This window comes from Meriones unguiculatus, chromosome 10 (assembly GCF_030254825.1).
Source record: "Meriones unguiculatus strain TT.TT164.6M chromosome 10, Bangor_MerUng_6.1, whole genome shotgun sequence".
Lineage (NCBI taxonomy): Eukaryota > Metazoa > Chordata > Mammalia > Rodentia > Muridae > Meriones > Meriones unguiculatus.
In genome coordinates this window covers 33,644,184-33,671,623 of record NC_083358.1, presented here as the reverse complement: position 1 = coordinate 33,671,623, position 27,440 = coordinate 33,644,184, and the positions used below count along the sequence as shown (strand labels likewise).

Here is a 27,440-nt window from a genome sequence, read left to right as displayed (position 1 = left end):
GTTTCTGGGCCTCTGCAGTGACATTTGGTTCTGTGAGGAGGCCCTGAGCTGTCCTAGATGTCTTAAAGTTAGAAAGAAATATAGTGGTGGGCATTAGTCATTCAAAAGCTACTTTTTTGTGTGTGGGAGAGTAGAAGGTTTTTTGAGATAGGGTTCTCTGTGTAGCCCTTGCTGTCCTGGAACTCATGCTGTAGACCAGGCTGGCCTCGAACTCAGATCTGTTTACCTCTACTTCCCGAGTGCCAGGATTAAAGGCATGTGCTACCATCGCCTAGCGTCAAAAGCTGCTTCTCAAATCAGGCCATTCTCCCACCCCTGTTTATCTCAGATTTAGAAACACTTTGTTTATTGTTCATTGAGACAGGGTCTCACTGTGTAGACTAGGTCGCCCTTGACCTGTCTCCACCCTCCAAGTGCTGGAATTAAAGTTGTGTACCACCATGCCCAGCTGATACTTTTATAAAATATAATAAGAATGAATCATTAGAAAAAAAGACATGTAAAATGTAAGCTCTGTTTTAAAAAGTTAGGTTCAGTAGGGATAAAATTGCTGTTAGATTGCTAATAAAAGTTTCTAACTGTATTCACAGTTTATCTCTTTTTATTTTATGTGTATGAGTGTTTTTCTGTATATGTCTGTGCACCACATGGGTGTCTGGTGCCCATGGAGGCCAGAAGTGGGTGTCAGATCCCTTAGAATTGGAGTTACAGACAGCTGGAATCTGCCACGTGCTGGGAATCAAACCCAGGTCCTCTGCAAGAACAGCCAGTGCTCCTAACTGCTGAGCCAGGTATTCAGCCTCTGCTGGCAGGTTTTGCATTTCTACAGACTGGGAGTAAGCCATTTGAAGTGACACTCATTTGCCTGTACTATGAGTATTGTGATTTAGTTCTGCCTGCCTCTCTCTTGCCCTCCCTGTACAGGAAAGTACAGGTCAAAGGCAAGATTAAATTCCTTTGTTTTACTCTACTTAATGTCAGAGTGGCAAAGCTGAGTTTTATTGATCATTTATTATGTCCACATGCCAGCACTTTCTGTACTTTCTCCTTTAATCTTTCCAGCCACCCACAGAGGCAGATGGATGTTTGCTGTTTGTTAACTCTCTTCTCTGAACAGGTCCTAAAACCCTCAGAGGCTAGATTTCAACTGTAGTCTATTGACCTGAGTTCTGTTCTGTGGTCTTAGACCCCTAGGTTTTTAATTTCATTTATAGACTAGAGTAGTGAAAGTGAAAGAACAGACTGTCAAGGTGTGTTTGAAGGAGAAGAGCTAGTGGAGTGTGCAGTTGAAGTGTTTTAAGGCCTTTCTCTGCTCACTAGCATATTTCCATACTCAGGACTGTTGTTCCTTTCTTAATAAACTGTCTATTTTTACTACCTTAAATATTTTGAGGAAGATATATGATCTTTTTAAAATTTAAATTGTACATGTATGTAAGTGCGTACATCTGTGCATTCATGGAGCAGAGGAGGACATTAGATGTCCCCTTCTATTAAACTGTCAGCCTTACTCCCTTGAGACAGGGTTTCAGTGAACTGGGCCAGGGTGGTAGATAGCAAACCCCAGAGATCTGCTGTCTTTGTCCTAACAGTGGTGGGGGTGGGCTTACAGGTGTGTCCATGGCCAAACCCAGATTTTTGTGTGGGTACTGGGGATTTGAATTCGGGTCCCCATGCTTGCACAGCAAGCACTGCTACCCACTGAGCCATCTTCTCAGCTCAGATGTGCTACTTCTTGAAGGAATGTGGTAGGTATTGCTCATTTTTAAGGAAACTTAGTAGTAAAATAATGTCAAATGAGTAAAAAGCTGGACAACCAAACCTTCATGCAAAGCCCTGCTGGGTCTGGGGAGAGAGGATGTAAATTTTCATGAGGACCAAACCTTCCCACCAGTTAGACTCCAGGAGCTGCTTCCTTGCTAGAATTTCCTGCTTACTGAGCTGTTACTTAGTTTACTGTCTATTATTCCTCAGGCCGCTGCCCTCTAGGTGCTCAGTAAAACTTGTATGTAATCCAGGATAGCTTTTAGTTTAAAATGCCAAGTTTTTTGTTTGTGCAGAATAGGTTGTGTGCCACTTCTTGTTTGAGCATCTTTGTTTTGTTTCTGAAGCTGAGCTTGAGAAGGATGATGTTAGAAGCAATTTAAAGGGCACATCACATTTTTACTGTAATACTGGACTATTGATTGTTGACTTATTTGTAGGCCTAATGCAGGCCCATTTCCTTACTTTGTGTCTAACTGGCTATTAAGCTCTGGCAGTGTGCCGGAATGCTGAAATCTTGTATCGCATAATATGATTTGGCTGCCTAAGGGTATTATGTGTGCTTGAAATTTAAAGACACAGACAAAGCTCTCAACTTGGCAAGTATTCTGGAATATACGAAAATTTATCTACAGCAAGATTACTCACTTCTAGGAGACAGGGATTGACATTCAGCAGAACATTAATGCCTGACATCATGTGTGTCATCATCCTCCTGACTTAACTGGCCCTTACAGTAAATACAAACTAAAACCATTGAGTCACAAAGAGAACACCAAACTGGTAATGGGAAAGGCTAGTGGCCAGTGCACAGGGAATGTTCACAGTTAAAGACTGTGTGATCAAATACTCTGACAAAAACAATAGAAAAAGTTCATTTGGCTCACAGTATCACGTTACAGACCATCCTGGAAGGGAATGCAATTCAGCAGGAACTTGGGAGAACTGGTCGAATTATATCCATAATTAAAACAAAGAGCAGAGAATTGATGCATGTATGCTAATGCTCAGCATGCTTTCTCTATTCCTTTTGCCTGTTTGTTTTTGTTTTTCAGGACAGGGTTTCTCTGTGTAGCCTTAGCTGTCCTGGACTAGCTTTGTAGACCAGGCTGGCCTCGAACTCACAGAGATTCACCTGCCTTTGCCTCCACTTGCGCTGAGATTACAGGTGTGGGACACTGCTTTCTCCATTCTTAAATAGTATAAAACTTCCTTCCTAGGAAATAGTACCACCAACGGTGGGCACATTTCTCCATATCAATTAGTGTAATCAAGGTAATACCCAGACATACCCACAACCCATCATAATCTAGACAGTTTCTCATTGAGTCTCAATGACTTTACATTGTTTCAAGTTGACAGTTAACATTAACCATTACAGTAAGACCTGCTTAATTCAAAATTAACCTGGGGAATGGGTCCATAGCACACCACCTTGACTGACATACTGCCTCATACAGTTGTTGGAAATGTTTATTTGGACAAGATAACCATATATTAGGGCTGTGAAAATCCTATTTGAAACAACAAAAAAGGCTGGGGCTATAACTAGGTTAGTAGAATGTTTGCCTTGCACATGTGAGGCGCTGGGTTTGACCCTCAGCACCACCTAAGCTGAATGTGGGGTGCACACCTATAATCCCAGCACTCAAGAGGTGAACACAAGAAGATCAGAAGTTTAAGATCATCCTCTGCTGCTTACTGAGGCAGAGGCTAGACTGGTCTCTGTGAGACCCAGTCTTTTAAAAAGAGAAAAGAAAATTTGGCATGCTTTTGAGAGGTGAGGAATTAGTACATCATACATTAGAGATGGTCTGAAATGGCTGTTATTACTCAGAGTTGTTCGGTGCCTCAAAAACAGTATGTGGTGTTTTATTTTGTTCTGTAATTGAGAAGCATTCCACTATGTGAAAAGGGACACACAAATTTCATGAACAGTCATTGAAGCATTTTATTATCCCCTTCAGATCATTTAGAACTTTTGTTATTCAGAAAATCTCTGCCTTTGCCCTAGTTTGGAAGATTTGGGGGGAAGAAACCAGCCAGGAGTTTTATGTGTACTATTAGTGGTATATCAGAATACTCATGCTATTTGTGTAATCCTTTTTCAGTGGGCTTTGCCCATTACTCACTTAACCCTCACTGTAGTGCTTGAGGTGGTCCAATGATACAAGCCTCATATTTGTTTAGAAATTATGATGTTTGATATTAATTGTCAGCTTGACAGGATCTAGAGAAGCTGGGAAAAGGGCCTCTGGGTGTACCTGTGGGGTATTGTCTTGTGTTAGTGGTTGTGGGAAGACTTTCCTTAATTGTGGCCAGGAACATTCCCACATGCACACATTGATCCCTCTCTTTCTGATTGCGATGAAATAGGCTCAGCTGTTTCAAGCTCCTGCTCCCTTGTTTTCTCTGCTGTGATCAACTATACTATCTTAGTGTTCTATTGCTGTGAAGAGACACCATGACTATGGCAACTCTTATAAAGGAGAGCAGTAAGTTGGGGCTGGCTTACAGTTTTGGAGGGTTAGTCCATTATTATCATGGCGGGAAGCATAGCGGCATGAAGGCAGACACGGTGCTGGGGGATAGCTGAGAGTTTTACATCCAAATCAGCTGGCAGCAGGAAGAGAGTGAGATTTTGGGCTTAAAATGGGCTTTATGAAACCCAACGGCCACCCCCATTGACATACTTTTCCCAACCAGGCTCAGACCTCCTAATTCTTTCAAATAGTGCCACTCCCTAGTGATCAAGTATTAAAATCTATGAGCCTATGGAACCATTCTCATTTAAACTACCATATGTACCTTGAACTGTGAGCTAAAGTAAATCCTTTCTTGCCTTACTGAAGAGGATGTCAAATTGTGGACTGGTACAGTGTCTTTCATGTCATTGTTTTCTGCAGACACAAAGCTAGTTCTTTCTGTTATTTGGCAGGCTTGGTTGGTTGTTTTGTTTTAGGTTGTTTTGTTTTAAAAAGATGGTCTCATGTAGTTCAGGCTGGTCTCCAACTTATCTAGGTAGCTGAGGATAACTTTATACTGTTGTTCTTCCTATATCTGCCTCCCAAATGCTGGGATTACAAGTGTTGGCCGCTATGCCTGACTTGGTTATGTTGTGTGCTTGTTCGCATATATGCATGTGTGCATGGTTTTTCTTTTTTTGTTTTGTTGTTGTTGTGAGACAACGTCTTGCTTTCTAGTCAAGGCTGGCCTCAAACTCACAATCCTGCTTCAGCCTCCTGAATGCTGAGCTTATATAGGTATATGTCACATGCTATACTGGTTCTTTCATTGGTGGTTTTATTAATATTTTGCCCCAGTGTTTTCTCTTGGATATATTCTTGCCTCTTTTGAAATTATATTTCTATTTATTTCTTCTTAGGTGAAAGATTTGGGGTCAGTTGTGTGGTTTATAAGGATGTAAGGTGCCACTTAGAAAAGTAATTTGGGGCCAGGCATGATGGCACTTGCCTTTAATCCCAGCACTTGGGAGGCAGAGGCAGGTGGATTTCTGATTTCAGGGCCAGCCTGACCTACAAAGTGAGTTCCAGAACGGTCAGGGCCCCACAGAGAAACCCTGTTTTGAAAAAAACAACAACAAAAACGTAATTTGTTCCTTTGGCTCCCATGAGCTCTACAGTAAATAATGGTGAGGGTTTCCATTGCTGTTAAGAGACACCATGACAAAGGCAACTCTTATAAAGGAAAACATTTAGTTGGGGCTGCCTTACAGTTTTAGAGGTTTAGTCCATTATCATCAAGGTGGGAGCATCCAGGCAGACATGGTGCTGGAGGAGCCAAGAATTGCACATCTTGATCCAAAGGCAACCAGGAGACTGTGATTCCACACTGGGCAGAGCTTGAGCATAGGAAACCTGAAGCCCCACTCCCACACAGTGACACTCTTCCTCCAAGGCAACACCTCCTGGTAGTGCCACTCCCTGTGGTCCAAGCAGTCAAACACTGAGTCTTTGGAGATTAAACCTGTTCAAACCACCACAGTGAGCCTCATTTTTTTCCCCCAAGGAATGCTTTGGAACAGAAAGTCACACTGATGTTTGTTGCTGCTGACAGTTCACTGCTGTGAAGGGTTTAGCATGTTTCGAGATTTTTCAGGATAAGTAAGTCCTGTGTGCCAAGTGTTCTGGCTAGTGTTATGTCAACTTGACACACAAACTAGAGTTACCTGAAAGGAGGGAACCTCAATTAAGAAAATGGCTTGATCAGATCCAGCTGTAAGGCATTTTGTTAATTAGTGATGATGGGGGAGGACCCAGCCCAATGTGGGCAGTGTCATCCTTGGGCTCGTGGTCCTGGATGCCATAAGCAGACTGAGCAAGCCATGAGTCACAAGCCAGTAAGGTGCACTTCTCCATGGCCTCTGCATCAGCTCCTGCCTCCAGGTTCCTGCCCTGTTTGAAGTCCTGCCCTGACTTCCTTTGATGATGAACGTAGATATGGAAGTATAAGCCAAATAAACCCTTTTTCTCCCCAACTTTTTTTTTTAAGGTGTTTTGTTGTAGCAGTAGAAACCCTAACGAAGACACCAAGTTAATGCAAAGTGGCATACAAGAATAAGTTTGGAACTCTAGGTGGACCAGAATGTCAAGGTTTCTTGCAGGTCACAAGAAAGATATTTTGTTTTTGCCTTTTCCCCTTTGTTTTATGCTTGATTCCCCCCTCCCCCTTCATTCTTGCTCTCCACCTGTCCTTTGTATTCTTCTCCCTACCTACCACCTTCTCTGCTTGCCTCAGCCTTTTCAGACAGGCTGTCAACAGATGCTGCCACTGCTAATGGAAATGTACCAGACCAGACTCTCAGAGTGCCTGGGGCATAAACGAGGTAGAGCACATTGAATAGGGTTAGTCCATTCTAATGTCAAGAGTATCTGCTGAGAAAGGTCTGCTTTTCCCAAGGCTTCTGTAGCCCTGCAGTGTGCACCTGCCACAGCTGACTGACACAGCAGGGTTAGGGATGAGCTGGGCCTGTGGCAAATGCCCCTTGGAGTTCTGACCTTGATGTCCCCATCTGGACCTTTTTGTTTGTCTGCTGCCAAAAGTGCTCTCTCAATACTAGTTTTTATTTTGTTTTGCATTTGCATCCTTATAAAAATGGAATTTAGTTTAGCCAGCATTAAACTCATTTTATTCTTTTCTCTTTTCCTGTTGTTTTCTGAGACAGTCTTATTATGTAGCTTAAGCTGACCTTGAACTCAGGAACTTACTGTCACAGCCTCCCAAGTGCTGGTATTACAGGCAACATGCTGTTATATTAATAAGTATCCTGAAATGTATATCTTTACTTTTTGGTCCTAGCCCAAATTCTCTGCTAATTTTCTACTCCTGATTTTTAGAGTCTAACTCAACTTATGTTGAAGATCTGTAAGAATTTCCTGTTACCCATAGAGGCTTGGAATGAGACTTTTAGAACTCTTTACATATGACTTACACATAAAAGCAGACCACTAAGTAGAAGGGAGGATGAGGAAGAGCAGAGGAAACAAGACTGCTCTCCCTCACACTTTGGGAATGAAGCTGTAAATTAATTCACTTTTGACTTCCTGTACAGCAGGTCTTAACTTTGCATGCAAGTGTGGCTTCTTGTTTTTCTGGAAGAAGTGTACTAGAACAGTGATATATTGCAGAGCCCATAAAGAAGGGTTGGTGTCGTGTGCTTGAGCTCTGTGTGTTGTATTAACTTCCTACCTGATATTGGCTTTAATTTCCTTCTGTGTGACTCTCAACCAGGAAACTAGAAGCAAGCTTTTGGTTGGTGGTTGAAGTGTGGTACATGGAACAGCAGCGTTTCCATCATTTTAGGGCGTCTGAAAAGTAAGCATGCCAGCCCTCATAATGATTGGCCCTGGCATGAGGCCTGTACCGTGTATGTAAGTGCTATTGTTTGAGACCAACAGGGTTTTGTGAACACAGAAGTCTAGTGTAACTAAACCCCACTTTTTTTTTTAAGATGGTCTCATAGCTCATAGTCTACCTGTGAATAACTCCAGAAATTTTTTTCACTAAACAAATTTTAGCGCCAACCTATAAAGCAGTTTATGTTTAAAAGTGCTTGAGTCCACAAAAGATTCATAATCATTTGTAGTGGGTTTTGTTTGTTTGTTTCTCTTATTTGCTGCTGCTTTTTGTGTGGTTGGTTTTGATTTTTTGAGACAGGACCTAAGGTAGCCCAGGCTAGTCTCAGACTTACTGTGTTGCCACGGCTGACCTAAAACTATTGGTCCTCCTGCCTCTACACTCAAATGTTGAGATTATAGGTGCAGCTACCATATCCTTTTTAGAACCATCCTTGTTTTTAGCTATGCTTCATCAAGGGTACACTGGACAAGAAAATGTATACTTCACATATCTGTTATGACTTGACAAAAAACAAGTTTTTGTCAATTATAATTTTTTCGTGAATATAAAATTGAAGCTGTAGCTCAAAATATACTACCTAAGAAGCAGTCATGTAAAGGAGAATGAAAAGGAATGGGAGACAGACATAGGAAAAGGATGTGGGATTAATAATCCCACTTTGGTTCGCCATTACTGTCTTCTGATGCTGTGAGCGGATATGCTATTGCTTCTGCAAGCATTAATAATTCATAGGTGGACTATGCCAAAAGGAAACCTTAAATCTGGTCTCTCAGCAGATTAAATACACTGTCTGCCATCAGCAGGAGCCAGAAGAGATGAAAGATAGACTTGTTTTTTATTCATTAACTTGCTTCCCTCTGCCTTTCTTCCAGCCTCCTTTCTTTATTCTGTTTGCTTTTACACCCCCACCTCAATTAAATGGATGTCAGGAATCTTAGGCTTACCATTAATGTCATTAGATTTTACTTTTCCTTAGCTGCTACTAACAACAGATGCCATGAGAGAAAGCAGAAGAGCAGAATAAAATATCTCCTTGGAAATGTCTAAATCAGTCTGCATATTTGAAAAATGTATTAGAATGTGCAGCTCATGTTTTAGAAAACATTTAAGTGACTTCTCTCTACTTTGAGGAATAATCCTGTAGTGTATCATTTAAAGGTCCATGCATTGTCCTTCCTTTAGGTCCAGAGGAAGTTTACCACTTTAGAGAGAAGGAAACTGAGGCACGGGACAAATGACTTTTGTGTAGTTACCTATTGCTTTCGGGTTTCAACTTCAGTATGTGTTTCATGAGACATCTCTATCACTTGAATTCATATTTGGTACCTTTAATGAGGTACTTGAACAGATTAAATTTTTAATAATTTGTCAAGAAGTGCTTCAGTCTGAGAGACTATGAGTATACAGTGTGGTTTTCACAGTTGCCCAGACATCTTAAGAACTTCAGATAACAACCTTCCACACCTTACCAGCCAGGGACTTCCTTATGCACACTTCCTGTGAAGGATGCTTTGTGAAGTTCATGTGAAGTCCCTGTGCTCATTACATTTTCAGTGTTTTACAGTTTGTAACAGGATTTGGCTATCTGAAATGCCCAATAATGAGAAAGGGTGTGAGGTGTCAGAACTGGAACTATTTGATGTCCTTGGTTGTTTGCTGCAGATTCGTGTGAAGAAGCATGTTGATGAAACGTGACACCTGTTTTTAAAAACCATTTCCATCATGGCCTTCTAAGCTGGTAGAACAGTACAGGAGAAAAAACATTTCCATCATGGCCTTTTAAGCCGGTAGAGAGAACAGTACAGGAGAAAAGCACTTCCAAATCAGCCTTAAAAAACAAGTTTAGAATTGCAGATCTTTGTGTCCCTAATTTAGAGATGAGAACCTAACAGTATTTTATTGGGTGACATAAGCAAGCTTCCTGGACTAGACAGGCTTCCTTGAAGTGGTAGGTGAGGCCAGGCCAGGGGTATCTTTTCCATCCCTTTGTCGAAAAACTGCTGTCACTTGGGACATCAAATTTTATTCTGATTTTTTTCTTTTTCTTACTCTTTTCTTCTCCTCCCCACCTACCCTTTTTGGCTTTTCAAGACAGTTTCTCTGTGTAGCCCTGCTTTTCCTAGAACTCATCCTGTAGACCAGGCTGGCCTCAAACTCAGAGATCTACCTGCCTCTGCCTCCCAAATGCTGAGATCAAAGGCATATATACCACACCCAGCTTCTGATTATTTTCTTAAGGCTTATATTCTTAAACATAATTTTATCGTATCTTGGTATCACATACTTTAGGAATGACATTAAGTTTTATTATAGACATTAAAAATAAAAATCACATATAAGTTTCCTTTATAGGATTTTTTTACAGTTATATTTATGTGTGTACACGCATACACACACATACAAAAGTGCACATGTGTAGGTCACAAGATAGTTCGAAGAGTTGTTCTCTCTACCTTATTGGTTCTGGGGGTAGAACTCAGGTCATTTGCAACAAGTGCCTTTACCCACTGAGCCTTCTCACTGGCCAAGAAGAAATATTAAGAATGTGTGTTTATGTGAATGAATATGAAATTCTGACCCCAAAATGAAATAAATAGGTTTTTGTCCTGTGTTTAAAGAGTCCTTTGTTTGTTTTTATGTATTTATTTTTCAGACAGGATTTCACTAGGTAGATTTGGCTGGCTTTGACCTCAGACACATAGAGTACCTCTGCCTCCCAACTGCTGGGACCAAAGGTGTGCCACCATGCCCTGCCAAGTACTCCTTTATTTTTAACTAGTAACCTAAAAGTAGAAATAATAACTAATAAATATGTGTAGCAAAAAACTGAGATGGAAATTAGGATCTATCTTCTCTTTAAGATAATAGTAGTAACATGCTCTGTCTTACATTAAATAAGCAAGTCCACACTCTGAATATATGAATTTATAAGACAAATGTTGGGATATTTCATTTTAGTATTTGTTCACACAACAGCTCCTACTAAATTTAAAATGGATTCTATTTGCAATCAACCTGGCAAGAAACACATCTGTTGTGCAAAATACATTGGTAACAAAAATTAGCAAGCTAGAGGCCATTCTTTTGAAACCACCATTATCCCCCATGGTAACGTCAGATTTCCTGAAATCTGGGGCTTAGGCAATGACAGTTTCTCTCTGTGCACTGTCAGTGGGCAGTGAGCTCTGCAAAGAACAATAATGTCAAGTCCTAGGCGAAAGCCAAAACCCAGGCCAGGTGATTGCAGGACCCTAGCCCAGAACTTTAGTTTTTCTACACTTCATTTCCTTAACTAAAGGAAATTCTCAGAAATTTTATAGCTATGAGTTTCATAAGTCTTCATGTACTTTATTATTTTATTACCTTTTATTTTTCTGTCCTACCCTCCCTGCTTTTTTTCTTTGTGGTTTTTCAAGAGAGGGTTTCTTTGTGTAGTCGTTGATGTCTTAGAACCCACTCTGTAGACCATCAGGCCTCAAACTCAAAGATCCCCCTCCTTTTCATCAGAGTGCTAGGATTTAAGGCGTGTGCCACCACTGCCTGGCTTGTTCTATCTCTCTGAGTACTGAAGTCTGTTAATGTTAGAGAGAGAAAAAGAGAAGCAGATAGACAAAAAGATAAGAGTTCTCATTTGAGTGTCTTAAAATCTGGAAGCTCCTTAAAGCTGTAATAAATGTCTGTAATCCCAACACCCAAGAGGCAGAGACAGGAAGATCACCAGTGCCAGTTTGAGGCCAGTCTGGTCTACATAGTGAGTCTGTCACAAACTGCAGTGGATTACCTGAAGGAATATTTGTGGAGGATATTTTCTCATCCTATGTTAAGCCCATTGGTTACTGTCTTTACTGGGGAATAGCTTAAATCTTCCTTTCAAATTCCTTCCACCTGGGGTTTGAATATATTATGTCTATCATATGATATCATATATCATACCCTAGCTCAGTGCTAACGCCCTGCCCCACTATAGCATATATGTGCCGTAGAAGACAGAAAGAACCTTGCTTCCACTGGTGCCAGGAACACTACCCTCTCCAGGAAGGGAGTGCTTGTCTTTCCTTTCTATGTGCTTTGGCCACTGGGCCAGTTGGCCTGAATGTGAACAAGAGAGAATGAACGTTGACTTTTTTTACTGCAAGATAAAGACATAAAGAAGTTGTCTCTTTAAATCGACTGCCTTTTATAGTAGTGTTTCTCATGCAGTCTTCTGGGTAAAATGTGTGTCATGACTTTGTGGACTCCTTGTTGGTTTTTGGCTGATCTGTAAGGACAGATGAGCTGTGAATGCCATACAACTAATGTTGGTTGAAAGTCTTCTCATTTCTCCTAAGCCTTTTTGGCTCTATGAAAGGGCAGCTGACTCTGGGAATTGAATACTATGGGGACTGATGCTTAGTCACAGGAAGAATTAGGCTGATGCATTTCTGCATGTTGGCAAAGAACCACCTCAGCATCTGCCTCATCATCTAAGGCTGAAACTGTCTCAGGAATCCACAACAATCGAGAATAATATTTGCTTCTTTTTTCAGCAGTCATGTCTGTCTTCTGTGTGTGTGAGATGTAGAGGATGGGAGTGACTCTGTTGGGCACTTAGAAAATCACCTGGTAGCCATCAAAGATAACTAGATTAAATTTAAGTTCTAGACACCGCCTTCCAGAACCGCCTTTCTGTCTTCATCTTGTCAAGACTAATCCTACAACAGGATCAAAGTGACCAGCTGAATGGGAGTGCTGTGAAATTCTGAATGCCCTAGGAGTTTTGAGGTGAAAGAGACAATGATGAGTTCTGGGGAGGCTGGAGAATACTCCTTGGAGTAGTTAGAACCTGAATGGGCCTTGAGAGACAAAATAGGTTCAGCTTGCAGAAAATGAGAGAGGAGGATAATATTATAGTAATAACCAAAGGTAGCCACGTGCTAAAAAGTGATTCTTTTGGCCAGTGCATGTGTTTGTGAATGTGTGCATGATGTGTTCTTTTTGAAATGACTGTCAGGCAGTGCAAGGTAGGCCACAGGTGCTATTGAAAGTTTAAGAGCAGGGAAATACTAAAAATAAATACTATTGTCATCTCAGCTACCTAGAAACTTGAGGCAGGAAGATAGTGTTTATGGTCAGTTTAGGCTACATGATGAGTGAGACTATAAGAAACAAAGTAGGACATACTCACTAGCAGTATCACTTGATCTTCCCAGCAGCCCAGTGAACGGGGCAAAATAGAGCCCACTCATTTCTGGGTAATCTCCTGCATGTGGTCATTGTACTTGCAGAACTTCTTCACAGTTGCTGACATGAATAGGATTTTATCTAACAATGCTTATAATTCTATGTGAACTATAGAATTTCAGTGGCTTTCTTTTCTGTTATGCAATCTTACTATGTATATTACCTAATGTTAATAAAAGATTATTGATTTCTATATGTGCATGTGTGTGTGTGCCTGCCTAGGTTTATTGTGTCACATGCACGCAGGTACCCATGTAGGTGAGGGGGTGTCAGATCACCTGAAGCTGGAATTACAGATAGTTGTGGGCTGCCTGACGTGGGTATTCTAGAAGTAGTGCATTAAGGGCTCTTAACCACTAAGTCATCTCTCCAGCTCCTGAGGTCTTGCTTTGTAGCTTAAACTGGCTTTGAGCTTTGAGCTCAGGCTGTCTTTTGAATTTGAAATCCTCCTGCTTCTGCCTCTCTAGTGCTGGGACTGCAAGTATGAGCCAATATTCCTAGTTTTGCTTGTTTTTAGTGTCTCAGGCTAAATTAAAAAATGAATTACCTCATTGGCATTTAAGAGTAAATTGATTTTAATCCCAGCACTCAAGAGGCAGAGGCAGGAGGATCTCTGAGTTCGAAGCCAGCCTGGTAGAAAAACTAAAGTTCCAGGACACCTAAAACTACACACAGAGTAACCCTGACTTGAAAGCCCCACCCCCACCCTGCCAAAAAAAGGAGGGGAGAGGAGGCTGGAGAGATGGCTCAGAGGTTAAGTGAGGTTAAGAGGTTAAGAACTGGCTGTTCTTCCAAAGGTCTTGAGTTCATTGCTGGGATTTCCCAGCAATCCCACAGTGGCTCATAACCATCTACAGTGAGATCTGGTGCCTCTTCTGGTATGCAGGCACACATGCAGGCAGAATGCTGTATAAATAATAAATAAATCTTTAAGAAAAAGAAAAACAAGAACAAAACAAAAAAAGAATGGGTTGGTTTGGGCTTGATTAGAGACACAAGTAGAGATACGTCTTTTGTAAGTGGCACCTTGCCAATGTTTTTCTGACCTGCACATTCAGGCATTGAGTCTGAAGGTAGATTAGTTAGACCTCTATCATCTCTGCCTTGGAGTCCTTTTCTCCCTCGGAGGCCTGTTCTGCAGCTACAAACTGAGCTTCTTGCCTGGTGTCCTTAAAAATTTTTATGGATTGAGGGAAAAGAACTCTGTGCTAGTTTAGAATTCATTCTCACACAAAGAAATATCCTCTTAATTTATGTTTTGGATTAGTAAAGAGTAAAAAGTCTAACAGACTCAGTGCAGTTTTAAATAAACAAAGAGGGTTTTCTCACTTCCCTTTCTGTGACCCTCAGGTTTTCTATCAGTGAGGTATTTTGTCTTTTACCACACTTGGATCTTTGGTTTCTTTTTTCTTGCCCCTTCCATTTCCAGACTGAACCCTTGTTTCACTGCTTGTCTGCTGTGCTCAATACAATATTTATTTGATAAAATACAAACGAGTTTGCTTCTAGTATGGCTCAGAGAGAGGTCCCCCAGGATTATCCTTTGTTCAGTAATTGGAGCCTAAGCTGAGCCTGGTTAATTTCAAAGCTACCCCCAACACATGCTCCAGCCTTCTTCCTCTGTAGTTCTGAGCTGTTGGTGGTACCTTGTATTGGGTCTGGAACAAAAACTTGAATTGTTGGATGCCAGCAACAACTATTGTGACATGTGCTATGGCACTGAATAGCACTGTTGGTGAAGTTTATTTTAAGTTAGGGTAAGAAAATTAGAAAGCTCTTCAGCGTTACAGCACTTGTTAACAACATACACCTTCAAGGTAGCCATTTGCTGCTGTCACAGTGAAAAATGGGCAATCACGGGCTTCTTTATGTCAGTATCATGGTTCTTTTATTTTTTGACTCAATGTTCTGATGCCAGTGTGCAGTGTGGATTTTGATTTGTTCTGATGAGATAGAAATGTCAGAAGCATCTCACTTCTGAGTGTTTAACTTGAAGTTTTAATGTACAAAATATACTAATTGTATTGTTTTATTTTAGCACCAAATTCTATAACTTGGTTCTGTCTCTTAAAAGACAAATGATGATGGTAGATTAAACAACCTTAAGTACCCAAACTCTGGATGCTAAATGGCCAGATTAATATTTATGTAAAAGTACATTATGAAATTGGCAGGTATCCTATATCACTCAGGTTCTGCAAGTAAAGGTGTTGGGTTTGCAGCCAACAGATTGCACTTTTAGGTCTGTGTTGTCAGCTTTTCTTTCAGCCTGTGTGATAATGATGGCCCTCTCACTAACTGGTCTGACTTTAACTCTCTCGGGCGGAGATCTTGGTGCATCTTTGCTATTTCACAAAAATGCTCCTGTAGTTGCACACTTACTTGCTTCATTGAATTTTTCTTTTGTTACAATGAAAAGCATTGGTATCTTGATCTTTAATTTCTAGGTTATATGTTAAACATAAGGAGAAAAAGTACCCGTTTCTGGCAAGCACCTTAAAAATCTTTGCAGTAGAACGGGAACATTCATTGCATATACATCGTATGTTTTTCCCATAAATGTTGTACTAATAAGTGACAGTTGAGCTGAGCATATGTTAATAAAAGGCCTGCATTTTCCTGTGCCACTGACAGTTTCATTGGCTGTATATTCCTGAAATGCAAATAACCTCTGTTCTGTTCAAAGATATAATTAACTAAAATAGTTATTTAGTATCAAAATCTTTTAACTACTAAGAGACCAAGCATTTAAGAAGGTGAATTTACTGTTCTCTCTGAAGGGCAGTGCAGTTGACAAGGGCACAATGATCTGAAATATTTCTGCATGTTGGAGCTACATATTCTGTAGACTAAAATGGCAGAATCTGCCTGCTGCTGTATAAAGTCTTTTAACTACCATTTATTTTAGCATCATGACATGTGCAGATTCCTGCTGCTCAGTTAAGGGACCAGCTTTGCACAACTGGTGTTGCAATCTGTGGCCACAGCACTGCATCACAATGCAGCAAATGCATTTTCCACCTTAAGTGAACATGACAGAGAAGTGATTATTAACCATGCAAGATGTCGGAAGTCATCAGAAATTCACATCAGAGTAATTGTAGTGGCTTGGGTTGGAGGAAAAAAGTAGCATAGCATTCCTTGCCTACATGTTGTCTCTCCCCCTCTTTAATCTTAACTTGGTACAGTCCGTTAACAATAAAATACCCTTCTGTAACCTATAAACTGTTACTCCCATCAGTTCGTGCTTGCAAACTGATAGCTGACTTTTCTGAATTTGTGTGGAGCATTTCCGACGGCAGTGCTCTGTGTAGGGGGTCTGCTGTGAACCCCCTGTAAGGGGATGCTACAGTTTCATTGTCTAATTGGACTCTAGTGCTTTAGTCATATTAGCACTTGCAGAGAGGTTGGTTTTTTTTTTTTTCTCCCTTTTCTTCTTTCCTCTCTTTTTTTCCTCCTCCCACTGGACTCTTCAATTCAGGCAATTCAGGGTGGGAAGCGCGGAGCACTGGTGCCGGCAGGGTTCATCCCACTAGAAGGGCATGGACGAGGTGCAGTGACCGACATCGGCTGAGCTGCACCTCCTTAAATATTTTGAGAGCGGCAGGTAGGATTTATTGTTTCATAATGAAATTAAGATAAATGTGCCCTGGTAATAGAGTGACAGCACATTGCAGTATCTTTGAAAGATAAGATCTTGGTTTGTGTGAAATTTTGAGATACATTTGGTAGCCGTTAACTCATTTGGTAGAAAAAGTATTTAATTCTTCTGAGAATCACTGAGATTTGTGCCTTGCTATTTTAATGCTTTTCTTAAAAACAAAATTGTTTGGGTGGGGCAGAGATCTATCTGTGTAAAGATTTAAAGAGTTGGTTTATTTTTGTTTTTATTTTTTTATGAATTTTCTTTTTAAGTAGCAAATAGTATGGACTTTCTTCAAGATTTTTAAAAGAGGTAGGTGAACTACAGTATTCTTGTATGATGTAAAGGTAGAATTTCTTTTCTATGATAAAACCAGTTCCTTCTTTAGAATTGAGGTGTGTGTGTGTGTGTGTCTGTCTGTCTGTCTGTCTGAGAGAAAGAGAGATCATAGAATCCCATAACTTGTGTTTCCTATGTAAGGAAAAATTACTGTCAGAAATATTTGCAGTTGTCTCGCAGAGAATGTTTAGTGTAAGATTTTTTAAAACTTTTATTATTATTATTATTATTATTATTATTATTATTAATTACAATTTATTCACTTTGTATCCCGGCTGTGGCCCCCTCCCTCCTCTCCTCCCAATCCCAGCCTCCCTCCCTCTTCTCCCCCTATGTTAGTGTAAAATTTTAAATGAGAAAAATTAAATTGTAGCACCTAATACATAAAATCTTAATAGTTATCAGTTATTGGCAATTTAAATTAAGAAAACTATTTTTAATTTCTTAAATTCCAACTGAAAACAGTATGGGTCTTTTATGTGTATTGTACATATATTTCAGATTTTGTGATTTTTTTTTTAATAAGTGAAATGAAAACTCCCTAAGTCATGTGAACAATATCTGGAAAATAATAAGATAATAATAATGTTTTATAGATAATACTTAATAGCTTGATTAATATCAGAGGTTAACTGTTTGTAATTCAACATTAAATCAGTTCATTGTCATGCCTTAAAAACAAAATAAAAAACAAATATGTGCGTGTGTTCTCAAGAATATGTTTTTATTGTAAGATCTGTAGGGTCTGGACTCTTTTTGAAGCTGATACTTGGAAATTGCTCACCTGGTTGAGGGCTTTGGCCCCTTCAGAGGTGGGACTTTTCTTTACTAACAATAGGAAGCTGGAGAAACTGTCAGGTGGAGAATAGAGGACACCTGCTCAGGAAGGGAGGGGAGCTGTGAGAATTTGGCTTCTCTCAGTGCTGGAGGTCTGGATTTAAAGATTCCTTTAAAGCTCTGACCTGGTGCAACACTGCCTAGAATTGATTTCTGAGATGAGACAATAGCTGTGGTTTGCATTTTGTGAAAGATGGAGGAAACCTCTAACACTGACCCTGTGTGCAGGGAGATGACTCAGTTATCCATGCCTTGGTACAGTTGCACATTATTTCTCTTTGTTTGAAGTGGGTGGATGCCAGTGCCTTCATCAGAGCTTCTTAATGTATGGAAAATGCCTCATCCACCATTTTTAACAATTAGCTGTATCATAGGCAAGGTGAATTGGATTCTGAAGGCAACTGCAGGTCCATTCCATTTACATTAGCTGCTATGGCACAAGAGCTTTGTTACTGCAAAACCAACATTGATTTGCACACTGTGTAGAAGAGTTCTTTAGGAGAGGGAGAATATTCCCAGAAAGAAAATGGAATCCTTTTGTCTACAGTAAGTATTTCTCAGGTAGTGGTAAAAGGTTGAAAATTTGTCTTTGGTTGAATGGGCAAAATAGACTTTTAAACTAACGCTGCCATTGTAAAAAGTATAGCAGAGATCCTTGGATTTTTCTTTAAGTTCTCTGTCAAAAATCATGTGAGCTGTATTTAAAATATAAGATTCATGAGTGATTTTAGTAAATGAGCTTAATTACTCATTAATAATGATAAATATGGATTTGTCACTAATCACAGATGGAAATGATTGGGGGGGACCTAAGAATATAGTAACTTTCAAGAGTTTAGTTTTTTTTTTAATTGTCTTTAAAAGAATGTTTTCTATTCCTGAAAAGGATTGTTGAATTTTAAAGCTTTTTATTGTTAAAAAAGAAAAGCTTCCATGTTAATGATCTATAAATACATGATTAAACGGCATAAGAAAAAAATGTTTTAACAAAACAAGATTTGTTCTCAAAATATAATATATTGAGATTTTTCTCTCTTACTCATGGGGACCATTCTTTGTGCTTTTGCTTAGTTAAGTAATAATTGTGAATTCAAAACTACTGATGAAACTCACTTTTTTAACTGTAAGCTTATAAGCCTGGACTGATTCTTAAATGTAGTTAGATTTGATTTGATTCAGATCTTTGTTCTGTTCTGTTGCTGCTGAGAGGAAACATGTGGATTTTAACTTTGATTTGTGTGTTTATTTTTTAAAGGCTGAAGAATCTTTATCTTTATAACCCTGAAGAATGTTAAATTTGACAGTAAACTGTGCTTGCAGAGCTGACTCACCAGGCTGGGTGGCTGTTTCAGTTCAACCTTTACAGAATCGGGTTCGCAGAATTCTCTTGACTTGTATCAGTTTAGAAAGCCGCCTCCTGTGGGTTGTTGGGGATGCTGTTCGTCCTGTCACTAAGCACTGTTTCTGTTTAATACAGCCTTCTGGAGGCTCAGGAGAGAGCACTTTTCTTCACAGCAACTTCACATTGACATACAAGAGTCAGTTGTTACAAGCCCTGATCGAGTCCTGATAGAACTCCTCACACAAAAGCCTAGCTATCAGTGTGTTTTTTTTTCAGTCTTAGGGAACCTGCCTTGAGTGCATTAATTGTTCATATATATGCTGGAAAGGAAAGGGCTCCTTTCCCTTTGATTTCCACAAGGCTTACACTTTGAAATGAAAGTGTCTTTGAGCAGTGAATTCGAACAGCAACCTTACTTACATAGAATATGGGGTAAATGGTTTAAGGGGGCTTTACAAAGCCTTCCTTTGACATTTTTAAAGTACTATTTGCTTGATTCTGTGGGTTCTCCCCTCTTTCTTTCTGTTCCTGGCTTTATAAAAAAGCTCTATGCCAAGGACCTTTTTAGATCAGCTGGGAGGTGGCAGGAGGTCTAAGGCTTTGTATTTCTTTGCTTCCACCCTGATCTACTCAAGTCTGGCTGCTAGAAGAGGCTCCTCTGATAGTTGTAGAGTATTCTCAATGCTCTGTAGTTTTGAAGCTTTTCGGTTTTCACATAAAATTTAGCCTTTTGATAGTAAAGAATCAGGGGTTGTTTTTCTTCTGTGACAGAAAATATATTCATCTCACACCTTTGACTGCGCTGGCAGTACTATGGTAGATAAGCAGACATGCCAGCTAGCCTGCTAGGAAGCATCTAGTGGCACTAAGATGGCAGTGAGGAAGGAGTAAAATGGCGTCATCGGGAGCACTGTGAAGAGAGCTGGACTGCAGTTATTTTCTTAGTACATCTGGAGACATCCTTAGGAGTGCCACCTCCCAGTTCGCGGTTACTTGTTAGCGCTAGGAAATAGAAGTGTTTTGAGATTTTCCTAAAGACTCATTAGCACTTATATTTAGACTTCAAATACCACCTTTAAAAAATTGTATTAACACTTTGGAATGGCCTCCATTGTGTGTTCTTTAATGTAGAAGCTTGTTATAAGGATAAATTTTTAGAGAGTGCAGAACAATGCTCTTAATGGCAAGGTGAAGTAGCATTTCTGTAAGTATGTAATCTTTGTCTCATTCTAGTTCTTGATGGGCTTTTGTTATTTTAAATATGAAATATGCAGTGCTTTCAAAACAAAGCTTACAGTATTTCCTTTGTGGTTCTGGATTATTCTGTAGATAAAGTGTAGTGATGACGATGCTGCTTTTTCTTGTTCCCATCTCTTATGGGTTTGAAAATTTTGGAGCCAACCATAGTGTTTATCTGGCACAGTCAGCACATCTGGGTTAAGTAAAGCAAGGTTTGCTGCAGTAAATAACTTTCTCAAGGTCAGGCATAAGGAAGCAGCTAATGTCCTATATCCATGGCACTGGACTCCTGACCTGTATGCTGTCTACATTTAATTCCTTTTTTTTTTTTTTTTTTTTTTTTGTTTTTTTGTTTTTTTGTCCTTCTTCATTGGCTGGCTGGTGGATTGAGCTTTGAGCTTTCAGCAAAGTCAGTCTTTCTGTGCCGGAGCAACCATACTCACAGAGGTGTCTGTTTTCAGCTGTCCTAGAAATGACTTCCTGGCTGTGCTTAGAGTCTTTCTGGGTTAGTGTTGAAGATGATATGCAGTTATCAATTTGTCTTTTATAAGCACGCATTTAAAAATATGATCTCTCTGCAAGTGGAGCTCCTAGGCGCATGGTGATGGTTGAACATGAAGGGTAAGGCATTCTATGAGCTGGGATGGAGCTGGGCTCTCTGAAGGCATCCCCAGCATATAACTAACTCCTCTAACTTTGCCCTTCTACAGGACAAAAGAATGAGTGAAAAGATTTAGCTTTCTTTTATTTGGAGCAGTTTCTACTTGCAAAATGGCCTTGTCCCATGTTCTCCATTGCTTATATTTTCTATCCTGCTAACTGTATCTATGGTGACAGTGGTAAGTGGTGCATTCTGCAGTATTTCTCGGCTCTAACAGTAAAGTCAAAAGGTTTTCAGCCTTAATGAAGAGGGTTAGGAGAGAGTGAAACTTCTAAGAACTGTTCACAAAGGAATGTGAAATCGGAGAAAATCTTTTTGGTTGGTTGTTTCCAGATTTTTGAAAAATAAATTTTTTAGTAAGAAGGAACTGCGGTGAAACCAATGAAGGCTTTCTTTTCTGTGACAGCCACCCCCACCCCCCACCTCCCCGCTGGTGCTCAGATCCCATCAGCATAAGCATTGCTGCAAAGCAGGAGAGGCCAGGATTTTTGACTGCAGTGTAAATGACACTGGGTACCAGGAGGGAATTAGTATGAGTGTGGCTCCTAGACATTGTCCTAACAGCAGTCCTTGTACTTGCTAAGTAGAGCTCAGGATTAATCCTGAGTGCTGCAGAAAGCAGGTTGCTAGCTTTCGGTTGACACTCTGTTAAACCCCTACCCCCAACCCTTGGCTTGGTATTCAAAGCTTGCTTGTTTTTTTCCCCAAAAGGGTAGAAGGCACAAGATCAGATAGAGCTCAGCAACCTACTCCTAATCTTGTTTCTTGCTAATGTAGAGATTACTTGAGTGGTTTTTTTTTTTTTTTCAGCATAGGTTATAGGACCGTGGACAGGCATGATGCTTTATAAGCAAAGCCATTATTGATGTTTTCCTATTTATGCTGCAGGGCAGGTTTAGTACCCAAAGCCCAAGATAGACTTGAAATGCTTTTTTTTAATCCCCCCCACAATGAACCCACCTTGTTCCTTCCCTAGAGTAACCATGGGGTCCATTTTTTTTATATCCTATTCGTGTCTTTGGGTGAGGAGAGGGCTCTGCTGCTACTCTTTGAAGCCAGCCACTATTAATATTCATTCCATTTGCAAAGCTAGGTTGAAAAAGTTCGTCCTGCAGAATCCTTCCCTTTCTTGTGTCCCCACAGCTTAGCCCTAGCAAGTGTGCTGACGTTAAGGGGCAGTTGGATGAAGGAGAGGAAGTGCTCACAGTTGTGCTTTCTCTTTGGTGCTGCTCAGAGCCAGAGCAGCTGGCCGCCCCCTTCCTCCCTTGATGTCTGCCTCTGTGATTTCCACATTGCTTCCAGCAGAAGGAAAGGGAGGATGGTGAGCAGAGGCCCTGCTTCTACAGTCTGGCACCCCATGCTACATCATGGTCCCTCTCACTGGTTGTAGGCTTGGACTTAGTTTTTAAAACTGGTGCAATGGCAGCACTGATGTTATTTCCTCTCTCTGGCCCTCTTGAGATCAGCAAAGGAAAATGCTTACATAGGCCTGAAAAAGCATGTCAGAACTATTTGGCATTTGGAGGAAGGAAAATCTGTAGAAGAACATTATTGTTGTTATTTTTACCACCAATATCAAAGGAATCGCTGAGTATTTTACTCATTTATATGATGTCATCAATACTTGTATCCTCTGTATGTAGGATCCAGAGCCTTCCAATAATTGAGAAGTGTGAATTGTTTTTCTTTTTTGACTATCCAGAAATGACTGGTGTAAGATGGTATAGGTAGATAATATGAATGCCCCACTGCCCTTAAAGGGACAGAAGTGTTCTAGCAGCAACAGCAGTAGCAGTAGCCTCACTGGGATGCAGTGTCTGGCATGGTCTTCCTCAAGTTAAGCAGCTCTGTGTGCCAATTAGCCTCAGCATAATGCCTTGGCGTAGGGCCCTCATTGCATTGATAAGGTAGGTGTTGTGCACAGCTCTGCAGCCCTCACCACCCACCTTAATACTGCTTTGCTCACAGCTTTACCTGACTCTGAAGTCTTAGAAGTTGGATTTTTGATCTGGAGGTTTATATTGTTTCTTTAGGGGAGCAGAAAGATGGGTAGTAAGGAGAAAATATGCACAAAGTAGAAGTAGAAGCAACAGTAATGTGCCTCTTTAAGGCCTATGGCTTTCTTGAAAGGCAGTGGTGCAGATGGACTAATACTGACATGACTTTGAAGAGACTAGGAATGTCAGTACACTGATGTAATTACTGATGAAACGCAAAAGGCCAAAATGTTGCTGCGTGCCCTTTGCTGGTCTGGAAGGAGGTACCGTCCCATGCTGAGTATTCTTGTGTTTATTAGCGCCCCACTATGGACATTGAGTTCTCTTCCTCCTGAGGCTTAGAAGACTGTCCTGTAAACCAGTTTGAATTGTGAAAACAATAATTTGATCTGCCTTAGAAGATCCAAATCTGTCATGCAATTTTGTGGCCCTCTTTTTAGCCCAATACTTGAAGGAAGCCAAAGTTCAAAATGGGATCTGACCTGCTGTCATGAACTGTGCAGCACCATGTCACTTTCCAGGAGCTGCCACCTGTTGCTTCAGAGCTATCTGCAACGTGTGCTTGCTGCCACCTGCTGAGAGAGCAGCTAGGCTCACCACAGATTCACACAACAGCATCAGACTTCAAGTGGTGACGTGATTCTTGTCTATCTGATGTTACTTCTTTATGGGGAATACATGCAGTCTGTCAATATAATTAAAATTTTCATAGAAAACAAGAAGCAGGGCTTATTTTTTTTATTTATTTACCTTTTATGTGTATTGGTGGTTTAGCTGCATGTATATCTGTGAGAGTGTCAAATCTTGGGATTATAGACAGTTGTGAGCTGCCAAGTGGGTACTGGGATTTGAACCAGGGTACTCTAGAAAAGCAATCAGTGTCCTTAACCGCTGAGCTGTCTCTTCAGCCCCCAGGACTTACTTTAAATCTGAGTTGGAGAGTAAAGTTTGGACTTTATTGGAGATTTGGCCTCATTCTATATATTATCACAGTAATCTCTGTCTAATAAGGTGGACAAAAATGCTTTAAGACATGCAGATTCTCCATTTTAAGATTTGGTCTCTTTTTTCGGTTTCATCAGTAATGACATCTTTGCACTTGAACAGTTCATTGAGGAGATATCAATGTAGACACCACAAAAGGGGACTATGCGAAGCATGTCCACACCACCGTAGAGGCCCAGCTCACTGCTTTTCTTGTTTCCTCTTGGAATAAGAATTATTCTTATTTTTACTTATCCACCCCTCACCCCTCTCCCCCAAAGATGGGGGTCTTAATATATAGTCCCAGCTGTCTTTTTAATTCTCTGTGCAGTCAGGCTGGCCTCAAGCTGACAGAGATCTGCCTGCCTCTGCCTCCCAAGTGTTGGATTAAAGGCTTGCAGCACCATGCCCAGCTTTTTCTTGCTTATTTTGTCTTTATATCTTTTGTTTGTGTCTTGGCAGTTGATTCAATTATAGTGTTCATTTCCAATACCACTTTTGACTTTATGTTAATATTTTGATTTTGGGGGCCAGCAAGATGACTCAGTGGGTAAAAGCATTTGCTGCCAAGTCTAATGACTTGAGCTCAATCTCTAGAGTTCATGTATTGGAAGTAGAGAGCCAACCCATAGAGGTTGTCCTCTGACCTCCACATGTACAGTGGTACACCCAGCCCCTGAGAGGGAGCAAAAGATTTTGTGGTCCCCACTCTGTTTTTGCATTGTGTCAGATAGGCTTTGGTAAATGTCCCACCTGCTGCAGTGCCTCACCCTCCATTTTGGGTTGCTCATTGGTCTGTTAAAGGAAAGAGATAGAGAATAAATAGTGTTTTGTGTTTTGAGGCATATAAAAGATGACTGTTACGTTGACAGCAGCCTCTAATTGCATGTATGTCTGCATGGTTAATAGTGGAACTTTACATGTTCTTAAGTCAGGCTTATTTGTTGTAGGTGGGAACTGTAAAAGAAGCAGTATAAAATCTTTTTTGTTTTATGTCCTTTTCTGAATAAACTGAACATGGGCAATTTTCTCATTAGAGATTCTTTTTTAAAAGATTATGTTGTATGCGTGTGTATTTGCACATGTGTACGTACATGAGTTCTGAGGATCTGAACTCAGGTCCTCAGGTTTTTAAAGAGAAAGCACTTTTACTTGTTGAATCAGCTCCTCCTCAGTGTTGGTAAGCAGATCAGCTAAGAAAATTTGGCCATTAGGTAAAACAGATGTCTGTTTGCCTATGTCTCTTCTCTGGGGTATTCTGAACCCTAGACTCTATAGTGAATAAAATAAGGCTTATCTTCTGAATTGTAGGTATTTACAAGCCACATTGGCCGCAGGGTCCCTGAAATACTGCAGTACTGGTAAGAAAATGGACTTAACCTTGAGGTTCTGGTCTGGATTGTTCTCCATCAGGTACATCACAAGGCAGCCCAGTTCCTCTAGTAAAGATGGACTAGAAAGATGGCTCAGTGCTTAAGAAGTAGGTGGATCTATGAGTTCAAGGCTAGCCTGGTCTTCAGAGTGAGTTCCAGGATAACCAAGGCTACACAGAGAAACCCTGTCTTGAAAAACAGAGAGGGGGTAAAAAAAGATAGATAGATAGATAGATAGATAGATAGATAGATAGATAGATAGATAGATAGATGATAGATAGACAGACAGACAGACATGTATTCAATATGGCTATCCTGGAAGAGGAGCAAAGTGGTGTTCCCCCACCTCAAAATCTATCTTCAAGGTCCTGACATGAATTTTAGGTTTAAATAGAGCAAGATGTATGCATAACTAAGCAATGATAGGGCAGTTGTGCTCCTCCCCATCATCATCTGGACTCTGACAAATTGTTAGACCTGTGTAAAGTTTTTGTCTTGGGGTCAAGTTGCCCCTCTGACTGGCACTAGGCTTCAGCCCTTTTTCTCCCATCATGAGATGCCAGGAGAAATTGGAATTTCTTAGGTGGTCTATTGTCTCAATAGGTTGGTGACCAAAGGGAGGGTGTGTGTGTTTAGAATATTTTCATTCATTACTTTTCCCCAAGGGTATTGTTCTTTAGCAGAAATTAATCACCACTAGATGGCACAAGAGCCCATCATTACTCTGTGCCTGCTAATTTTTTAAAAGATTTTTCAAAAGATAGGCTGCTGATGTAATAGTTTTTAAAATATAATATGTATAATCTATTCTAATGTTTCCTTTTAGAAGGAATAAAGGATAAAAATCAAAGATCAGAATAAATTTAATTGGCCCTACACAAACATTCTAACAGAGTCATTGTGTCTGACTTGCACAATGGAATGGTACAGACCTGTGATACCAGTGCTTGGGAGACTTGGAAGCTTAAGAAAGCCTTGGAGAGAGATGGCAGGACCTGTGGAGGGGTACTATATGTGCAGATTTTCTTGTTATCATTGCCCAAATAATACAGTATATGAGCTATTAGCACAGTATTTATGTTGTATTAGTAACCTACAGTTTAAACTGTGCCTAGGTTGCATGCAGCTATTATGCTGTCTGGGGAGAGGTCTGGAACTATCTTCCAGGCATTCTGAGAGATGATTGTGTTGTGAGTTGTGAGAACAGGTACCCTGTGTTCATATGTGGGTCATATCTGAAGTCTGAGTCTCATATACAAATACTTAATTTAATTTTTTTTATTAAGATTTATTTCTTTATTTTACATATGAGTGCTCTATTTGCATGTACATCTGCATGACAGTAGAGGGCACCAGATCTTCTTATAGATGGTTGGGAGCCACCATGTGGTTGCTGGGAATTAACTCAGGACCTCTGGAAAGCAGACAGTGCTCTTAACCTCTGAGCCATCTCTCTAGCCCTTCTTAATTTAATTTGTTGAGATTTTTAAAAACATAGCCTTTAAAAGACTAATAGCTTAATCTACCCCAATCATTTCTTACTCTCTTTTTTCTATAATAATTATTTATTTTTGAAATTATAATATAATTACATTATTTGCCCCATTTCTCTCCCTCCAGCCCCTCCAATGTAAACCTCCTTCCCTGAGTTTTCTTAAATTTATGGCCTTTTCCCCTTTAATTGGTGTTGGTTGGTGTGGGGGGGAGGAATGTCTTTTTTAATTTCTTCAAATTTCATTTCTTAGTAGTTGAGGACTCTTTCACAGTGAGAAGTATTTTGCTTTTTCTTTTAAGTGAGTGTGTTTGACTACTATTTTGCATTTATGTTATGTATGTTTGTAAGAGAAATATGTTAAAATACGTTAATATGTTAAAATATATAAGAGAAATATTAAAAGAAGTTAATGTAGCCAGGCTCGGTAGTGCACTTCTGTAATCCTAGTACTCAGGGAGGCAGAGGCAGGCAGATCACTGTGAGTTTGAACCCAGCCTGCTCTAAAAGCAAGTCCAGGACAACCAAGGCTACACAGAGAAACCCTGGCTTGAAGAAACAAAGAAGAAGAACAAGAAGAAATAAGAAAGTTAATATGCTGACTTGGGAAGATGAGGGAAGCAAAGAAGGGCAGACAGAATATCAGATTAACTCACATACTGCCCTTTG

At 40.2% G+C, this 27,440-nt stretch overlaps 1 protein-coding gene across 5 annotated transcripts in view; it reads left to right on the top strand.

Moving 5' to 3' along the window:
• The window catches only part of Nup93 (nucleoporin 93), a 100,834-nt gene that overhangs the window by 39,179 nt on the left and 34,215 nt on the right, over positions 1 to 27,440 (top strand). The window contains exon 1 of one of the 5 annotated variants that reach the window (XM_021657146.2): positions 16,113 to 16,471. The exons of 2 other annotated variants lie outside the window; for them this stretch is intronic. The gene's annotated coding sequence lies outside the window, so the exon portion shown is untranslated. Of the gene's footprint in view, positions 1 to 16,112; positions 16,472 to 16,800; positions 16,820 to 17,901; positions 18,230 to 27,440 lie in introns of those variants that run through there. 2 more of the 5 variants (XM_060392192.1, XM_021657145.2) reach the window with 2 other exon arrangements.